Below are 8,916 nucleotides of genomic sequence, written 5' to 3'. Positions count from 1 at the left end.
GACCCCTGAGGAACAGATCCTCAAATGACCTTAAGTGTAAATATAAATTGATTTATTTGGGCCAACCATATGGTCTTAAACACCCAAAAGGAAAGCATAACCAAAAATTAAAAGGATCAGTATAATTCTTTAAGAGTCCATGTGTATAGCAAAAGGCTATATAACAAGAAACAATGCCAGACAGGAAATGCCTTCCTTTGAGTTGTTGGCCAGGGTAGCCCAAGAGACTCCCAGACAGTAACCCAGCATAGAACTGGGAAAATGAACAACAGATCCCCATCTTATCTAAAGGAATATTGGCAAATGATTGCTGTTAGATGAGGAACAGGTGATCTTCCTAAAACAAAGAACTCTAGATAGGCTGAGTAGACTCAGCAGATGGACTAGCACTGGGGAACAGCTGGGGGCACTGACAACACAGTGGACAGTAACAGGAATGGCAGTATATGGGCTCCATTGGCAGGAGGAAGCTGTGGGAGGGTGCCATTTGGGATGTAGGTACAAAGATAAATGAGATTGTTTGGGATGTTCTGTATGAAATACACAAAAATTCAATAAATTTTTAATAATGAGTTATAGTTGAGGAAGAAGCATAAAAATTTGCTTCATGTTAATTAGTAGATATGAAAAACATTACCATTGAAACTACCTGATGACTTTATATCCATGCTCAAGGTGCCAAGGATCTCAGAAAGTAACCAACTGTGACTAGTAATAATCAGATACATAGAGATTAGAGGTGCATGTGTAAACATCCAAGTGTTAATTTCATTAAAAATGAGTTTTTCTGTATGAAAGAGTGTATTTTAAAATAAAATGGAGATCTTTTTTAAACATTATAACCTAATTCAATCTTACATCTTATAGGGTTTGTACTTAGTACGATATTGTATAATTGTGTTAATTCAACACTGTGAACCTAAAAATTTACAGCCAATTTTGAAAAAAGATGCATCTTTTCTCTGGAAACTGTTACTATGTTAATGCTGTTGTAATGAAATGTTTCTACTAATTATGTGGTTATTAAATTTTTTTTTAAAAAACTGTAACTGGTACATAAAATTTTAAAAAAAGTACCCATACCTGATGAGCTATGGCATGGATATTGTATTAGTCACTTTTCTATTGCTGTGATAGAAACACTGACCCAAGCAATTTATAGAAGGAAGAATTTATTTGAGCTTACAGTTCCAGGGGAATTACAGTCCGTCATGGCAGGGAGGCATGGTAGCTGGAGGTGGCTAGAGCAGGAACAACAGAAGTGAAGCTCTCACATCATCTTGCAGCCACAGGAAGCAAGAGAACAACTGGAGATCTGGCAAGGCTTAAGAACTCTCTAAGCCCACCCCCAGTGACATGCTTCCTCCAGGATAGCCACACCTTCTAAAACCTCCAAAAACAGAACCATCATCTGAGGACGAAATGTCCAAACACTTGGAGCCTATAGGGGACATTTTCATTCAAACCACCACAGATATTGTGCTTCTTCTCTCATTGATGATCACATTGGACAATTTCTTGTCTTTTCTTGGAGAACCTTCAGGAGCTTTATTAAGAAACTGGGGTCTCTCTTGCCACATTTGCCCCAGCCAAGCAGTGTCAGGTCCACATCCTTAGGCTTATTGGCCTCTACAGCTTCCCTCTTTTCTTTCAAGAACTCTTTGATGGCATTGTCCGCAGCAAAAGTTTCCTTTGTCAAATGCGTTTGGTCTCTCTCCACTTCATCTTCCAAGTCCTCTACTTCTGGTTCCTCCAGAATTTCTACTCTGGCCTCTGTAGCAGCAGAGGGCCCTCTTCCTCTGGGGCAGTTTCCTCTCTCTGGACCTAGAGGACAGTCCCCACTGAATTTTCTTTTTGCTTCTTGGATTGATGATTTTCCTCATTGAGTTTCTGAGACAATACCGCAATTCGGCAATTCAGATACTACCTCCTGGGTTTTAGAATCTTTTGTTTCTAGGCAGCCCACCAGCTCAGCATTGTGGTTGAGCTCAGATTTTTTTCTTTTTTAAAAAAATTCGAAACTTTATTTCTAAAAAAATTGCCCTTTTTACAATTTTAAAAGTTTGAAAAAGCCCTTTTTACATGCCCAAAAAGTAAATAAACATAAGGAAGAGCAAACTCATTTTAAAATGTTAAAAAAGTGAACATCTATTGGCATTCCTCCAACTTTGAAGAGGTGTCATCCTCAGATAGTTGATATCAAGGTTATTAAGGCTGCCTTAATCATTCACATTTATAGCTCCATTCTTCTGCCTAGGATGAAGAAAAATTAGGTAGTCCAAGGTAGAAACAAGTGTTCTCAATGGACATCCTGGTTGAACCTCCAAATTTTGTGCTTGAGATGTTGAGTTTATTGCCAATGGTCCTTGGTTTGTTTGCCCAAATAAATTTATGTTTGTACCTATTTTTTTGTAAAGGTGACGCTAAGCTTTCTCTGGCCAGAACAGGATATTGGAGCATAGCCTCTGACATTTAAAATCACTGGTTCAAGGTGATTAAACTTTCAATGAGAGTGCTCCATGGGGGCAAAATAAAATGTGTCCTGATACCAGAAGAGGTAACAAGGTGTGCTGGATAGCCTTAGTGTCAACTTGACACACCTGGGCTGAGGGAATCTCAGTTGGGGAATTTGCCTCCATTGAACTGGCCTGTGGCCATGTCTGTGGGGCATCTTCTTGATTGTTGTGTGCTATGGGAGGGCCCAGCCTACTGTGGGTGGTGCCACCCCTGGACAGGTGGGCCTGTGTTGCATAAGAAAGCAGGCTGAGCAGGGGCCAGGGGAGCAAGCCAGTAAGCAGCTACCCTCCATGGCTTGTGCTTCGGCTCCTACCTCCAGGTTCCTGCTCTGAAGTTCCTACACTGGGTTCCCTGATGAACTGTGACCTGGGAGGTGTAAGCTGAATAAACCCTTTCCTCCCCAAGTTGGTACTGGTCAGAGTGTTTTGTCACAGCAATGGAGGAACAAACTAAAACACAAGGCAAATGAACTCAAAGTCCGGCAGGATTCTGTTTACAGAGCCATTCCTTAGATACAACTCATAAAACTGGGGAACAGCTCATCCACAAAAGGTACTCTTCAAAGTTTGATACAGCCAGAATTCAGAACATTTTATAAGCAAGTTTTCATTGGCATAAATCAGCACAAAAAAACAAGGAGCACCCCCAGTGAGACAGTGAGCCTCATGGCTTCAGTTCACAAAGTGTAGGGAAACAGGAAACTGGATATCACTCAGATCTTTTTCTATGGGCTCGCCTTTCCTCAAATTCTTTCAATAAAATCGCTTCCTCTGCCACTGGTCTTTCATTTCCCTCACTGGCAGAAAAGTCATGAGCCAACCACTCTGGCAGTGGTTTAAGGTTGGTCTGGATTTCCCCCTCTGTTATATCACAATTGTAGCTCCTAAGCATCCAGGGATTCAGTCCATCTGCAGTTGTGTGTACTTCACTTACCCCACCACAGGCAAGGATTTTTTGTCTTCAGCGCCTCCCTCCTCTTCCTCACTCTTGGAAACTACCTGGAGTTTCTGCGTCAGTTCTTTGTTCTTAGCCAGTTGTTCTGCAGTTTGGCAGGCCTCCAGGTCATGTTTTGCCGTAGTTGGCTTTGACTTGGCCCGTTTCCCACTGTTGATGCTTAAGGCACATTCGCTCCATCATTCTGGCCTTTTCAATTTTTCCCAGTTCTTCCAATGTAGCACTTGAATCGACCCGCCTCAGCTGCTCAAACTCTTTTAGGGATTTGTTGGCCTTTCCTTTCTTCACAATTTTGTGGTGCTTTTTACTTTTGATTTTCTCTCTCTTGGAGCCCTAGCCTCAAAGCAGGACTGCAGAACTTGGACCCTCTGTAACTCTGCTCGGCAATCTTAGCCCCTTCCAGGCTCATGGCTTTGAGGGAGGCTTTTTCCATAGGAGTCAGTAAAGGGTCTGTCACTGACTGCTTGTTCGTATGAAGGTTAAAAGCTTCCTGCTCCAGGGGGTTCGCCAGTTACTCTCCACAATAGGATCCCATTTGGAGTTTGTGGGGTTTTACTGACTGCTACTTTGTAGATCTGTTTAGCCTCTTCTTTGTTAAAGGGTAATTCCAGAGTCTTCTTTGATTTGACTCTGTTCAGTCGCTTTTTCACAACAGCCAGTGAAGATGAAGGTTTACCCGGTCCAAACAGATCAGAAAGGAGCAATTTTTCTCCTATCCTTCTGAACTTACATTAAACTTCCACTTTCAGCCTCAGATCTCTCAGGCAATTTCCAACTTTTTTTTTTTCATTAAGGAAACTGATTGCTTTCAGAAGTTTTTGATGCTTTCTCTCTCTATTACTCTCCCCGACTGGCACTCAAAGGGTAGTTGTTGACAAATCCACTAGTCCTTCCTGCTGGCTCAAAACTGGCCATTCTGCAGCCTTGGTCACCTTCCTCGCCCAGCTTACTGTCTCTCACATGGATCAAGAGCAGATGCCAAAAAGAGAGCAAGTTCCAGGCCGCAGCAAAGCAATTTTTGCCTCCCTGAAACTCTTTAAAAAAAACAAACTTTAGTGATTGCACCAGTGAATTCAATGACATTTATCACAATCTATTTCATGTATTATACTTCCATTTGCCCCCTTTCATTCTTTGGGTTATTCTTGTTATATAAAATCTGTATTACATTTTTAATTTTTTTCTTCCAGACATTTATCTTTAAAGAAATAAAACTTGGACTTCAGATGTCATTCACATTTATCCACTTATTTTCCTTCCCTGACATTCTTTATTGTCAAGATCGGCTTTTCCATCCGGAGTTTTCTTTTTCCCAATGAATGCTTTTAAAATACTTTAAATATTTTTCCAAATTTTTCCAAGATTTTTGTTTTATATTTGGTTTTGGATAATTTAACCAGGCTCTTGTTATACATAGTTTTCTTTTTACTTGTCCTCTTTGAGACATTTGAGTTAATATATGTCACCAAATTTGGAAATAATTTGTGGGTTGTTTCTTCAAATATATCTTTTCTGCCTTACCTTCACTCTCCTCTGTTGTTGAGGCTACAATTGAACGTATGTTAAACTACTTTACAATCCTTAGACTGTTTCACTTGGTTTCAGTCTCTAGTTCCTTTTAAAACTTTTAAAAACTTTTATTTATTATTTTTATCTTATGTGTATGTGTGTATTGCTTGCATGTAGGTAGGTGCACCCATGTCATGCAATGGTCAGAAGAGGCTGTCGGATCCCCTGGGACAGTTGTTAATGTGAATGCTGGGATTCGAACCCAGATCTTCTACAAGAAAAACCAGTGTTCTTAACAGCTGAGCCATCTCTCCAACCCCGCAGGCTCTAGTTCCTTAAAAGCCTTGCTAATTCCCATTTGCAAACATTTCTTTAAGGTTCTTTATTATTATGGTAAAAGAAATGTGCATGCTTCTCTTTAATTTGTTTGCCTTCAGTAGAAAGATCTGGGGAACAGTTTCTAGTAAGAAAAAGTCAAATTTATGAGTATCTTCCAATTCAAAATGTGAACTTCAGGTTCTTAACATCTTCAATTTTATATTTGTGTGCATTTTTGTTATATAGGAAGGTTTTAGTTCTAAATCTATCAACATACATACTTACATCTTATAGCATCCTATATTCTACATATACCATCCATCTTGTGTGTGTGTATATATCTCTGTATGTGTCTGTGTGTATGCATGTGTATGTACACATGCATGTGTATACATGTATATGGAGGTTAGAACTTGATGTTGAATGTCTTCCTCAGTTTCTCTCCACATTGTTTTTTGGGACAGAGTTTCGTTGAATCTGGAGCTCACAGATTTGGCTAAACTGACTGGCCAGCAGCCCCAGGGATCCTCCTGTCCCTCTCCCCAGTGCTGGGATTACAGACTGGCACCATTGCATCTGGCTTTTCTATGTGGGTTCTAGGGCATTGAACTCAGGTCTTCATGTTTGGGCAGCAAATACTTTGCTGGCTGAGCCATTTCCTTAGCCCTCTCTATATTATTTATAAATACAGTATCATTTTTTTACTATTAAGAATGTGAAGTGCAGATTAAAGTATAGCAAACTGCTTAAAATCATTTGTCACAATTGCTTCATCTATCTAACTATGACACCAACCCAGCATGCCTTTGAATTTGTTTCAGTTTGTTTCTAATTTTGAAGATTTTTGTGAAGCATTGTTATTACCTAATTGCAAAACACTCTCATGATTTCAAAGTCAAATTCTATACCAAGGTACAGTCACTGAAGACTCATTTTCTTTGGTTATACCACACTGTTGTGTCTTCCACCCAGAAATAGCCATTATAATTTTTCATCTTTCTAAATAAGTACATACATGCACACATGAAAATGTATATGTGTATCTGAGAGTGTGTGAACATATATACGGAGGTGTGATATTTATTATTAATACTGTTGAGGATTCTGATGCACACATTAAAATGTGTTTGAGATCTTGTGCATGGGTTTGTGGTATCTACTCTAAATACTGCTGAGCCTTCTGAGATTCTTCAAAGCACTCAAGATACCCACAATGCAGAATAAGTAGTATATTTTACAAAAGAGAAACCACCAGATTGTGTGGTTGGAAGTTGTTCTGGTGCATCTCCTCTGTTTAATACCTGTTCTGATGACCATTGTATTATCTCTTCTTTCCTTCAGCAAACATGTCATGTGGTGTCATATCCTTGCTTTGGTTGCAATTCCTTCCGTCTACTGATTCAGTCCAGTACTGATAACTGGATAATTGCAAGCATTACTGTTCTTGCGCAGGACTTATCAAACACTCCTGAGTCAGCTTAACAGACAGCTCTAGCATATTATACAGCCTTCCTGTGCACAGTACAGAACCTAGAGTACTAAATCCTTTGCTGCTTCTTGAGTTGATCATGAGGTAAAAGTAGGCTCTGGAACAAGACTGTTAGATTGAAATTTGCCCTTCAAACTTATTAGTGCTATAAATATGGGAAAGTTACTTGACCATATATACCTCAGTTTCCTGATCAGGTGAATGAGCTACTTCATATGGTGATTATGAGCATTAAATAAGTTGTATACTTAAAGGACTTAGAACAGTGCTTTGTATATAGGAAAGCAATAATCAAATAGTAACTGTCTGTTGTTGTAGACATTAGTATTCATTAATGCATGATTATGATCCATGCAATGTTGTAAGTAGCATATATCTCAATTTAATATTCCATTATTGGTTGAAATAATTCTTTGGAACAAATTCATTATACCGCCTAACTTAATATTCTTCTAAAAATATTTTATTATTTTAATTTTTGTGTATGAGTGTATTGTTTGCATGTGTGTAAGTGGACCTGTGTCATGCAGTTCCCACAGGGGTCAGAAGAAGGTGTCAGATCTCCTGGAACTGGAATTAAGGACGGTTGTTAGCCCACATGTGGGTACTGGGAATTGAACCCAGGACCTCTGTAAGATCAGTCAGTGTGCTTAATTGCTGAGCCATCTCTCCAGCCCCTAGTTTATTATTCTTTTTTTTTTTTTTTTTTTGGTGTTTTTGAGACAGGGTCTCCCTATAGCCCCCAACTGGCCTGGAACTTACTATGTAGACCACCACACCTGGCCTTAGTTTATTATTCTTATTATTCTTAACTTTTAAAACAGTCATGTAATTAAAATAAATTGAGATTTTATGTGGTTCAAACTACATAGCACATCATTCAAATTTTTTTGAGTCTGAAAAGAACACCATCTAGTATCTAGTTAGGAATTATAACGTTGCCCATTTTTCAGTAGTTTGTGAATGATAAACAAGAAAGTGTGAAGGGTGTGTTTGCTTAGTAGTTTGTTTGCTTACTTATTTGTTTTAAGACAGTGGCTTGGTCCATAGCCTAGGCTGACTTCAAACTTACGATCCTCTTGCCTCAGCCCCCCAAGTATTTGGGTCACAAGCATTGACCATCATGCCAGGCTTCTAAGTTTGAAGTTTCTAACCTCTCTGCCTTAGTTCGCTCTCTTGTTCCAGGGGCAAACAGAATGACTAGAAGCAACTGGGGAAGAAAGGGGGTTATTTCATTTTATAGGTTGCAGTTCATCATTGAGGGAAGCCAAGGCATGAGCTCAAGACAGGAATCTGAAGGCAAGAACTGAAACAGAGACCATGGAAGAATGCACTGTACCAGATTACTTTTTCCTGGCTTGCTCAGCTATCTGTCTTATATAGCCTAGGCCCTCCTGCCTAGCACCATCCACAGAGGGCTGGGACCTCTTACATCAATTAGTAATTAATGAAATGCATTGCAGACATGGACACAGGCCCATCTGATCTAGGGGATTCTTTAGTTAAGGTTCCTTCTTCCCAAATACCTTCAGGTTTGGGTCAAGTTGACAGCTGAAGCTAACCATAACACTCTTTTTACTATTTCATAGGGTTTGCTAAACTTCTATCTGCCATATAAAATTATCAACTAATAAATATTTATTAAGACTTAGATAAGTTTGTGGGGGCTAGAGAGATAGCTCAGAGGTTAAGAGCACCTGGCTGCTCTTGCAGAGAACCTGAGTTCAATCCCCAGCACCCACATGGCAGTTGTTAGTTCCAGAGGCTCTAACTCAGTCTTCTGATCTCTGTGGGTATTGCAAGACACATGTGCACTTATATACATGCAAGCCATGAACTCATGCACATAAAATAAGAACAGTGAATAATTTTTTTAAAAAGACTTGGATAAGTTTGTAATATTGTCATATAAACATAAATTTTATGCAGTGAACAAAAAGATGCGTTTTGTTTCTTAATACATTCACATACTTTGTGTCTTTTGACTGGGGAGTTCAGTCCATTAATATTTAAAGTTATTAATGAAAGATGAGCATGGAACCCTGTCATTTTTATTTCTGTTTACATTCTCAATATAGCTGTGCTTTTCCACAGTTATACCTTCATTGAATTTCTTTCTGCAACCCCTT

General features: G+C 39.2%; 1 pseudogene; it reads right to left on the bottom strand.

Annotated features, from left to right (window-relative positions):
* Nucleotides 1–1,460: 1,460 nt before the first annotated feature.
* LOC103745111 overlaps nucleotides 1,461–8,916 on the bottom strand; it is a 14,022-nt pseudogene continuing 6,566 nt past the window's right edge.

The sequence above is a fragment of the Nannospalax galili genome, unplaced genomic scaffold (assembly GCF_000622305.1).
Source record: "Nannospalax galili isolate Female #2095 unplaced genomic scaffold, S.galili_v1.0 scaffold743, whole genome shotgun sequence".
Lineage (NCBI taxonomy): Eukaryota > Metazoa > Chordata > Mammalia > Rodentia > Spalacidae > Nannospalax > Nannospalax galili.
The sequence above is the reverse complement of the archived record's forward strand: the minus strand, read 5'-3'. Positions and strand labels throughout refer to the sequence as shown.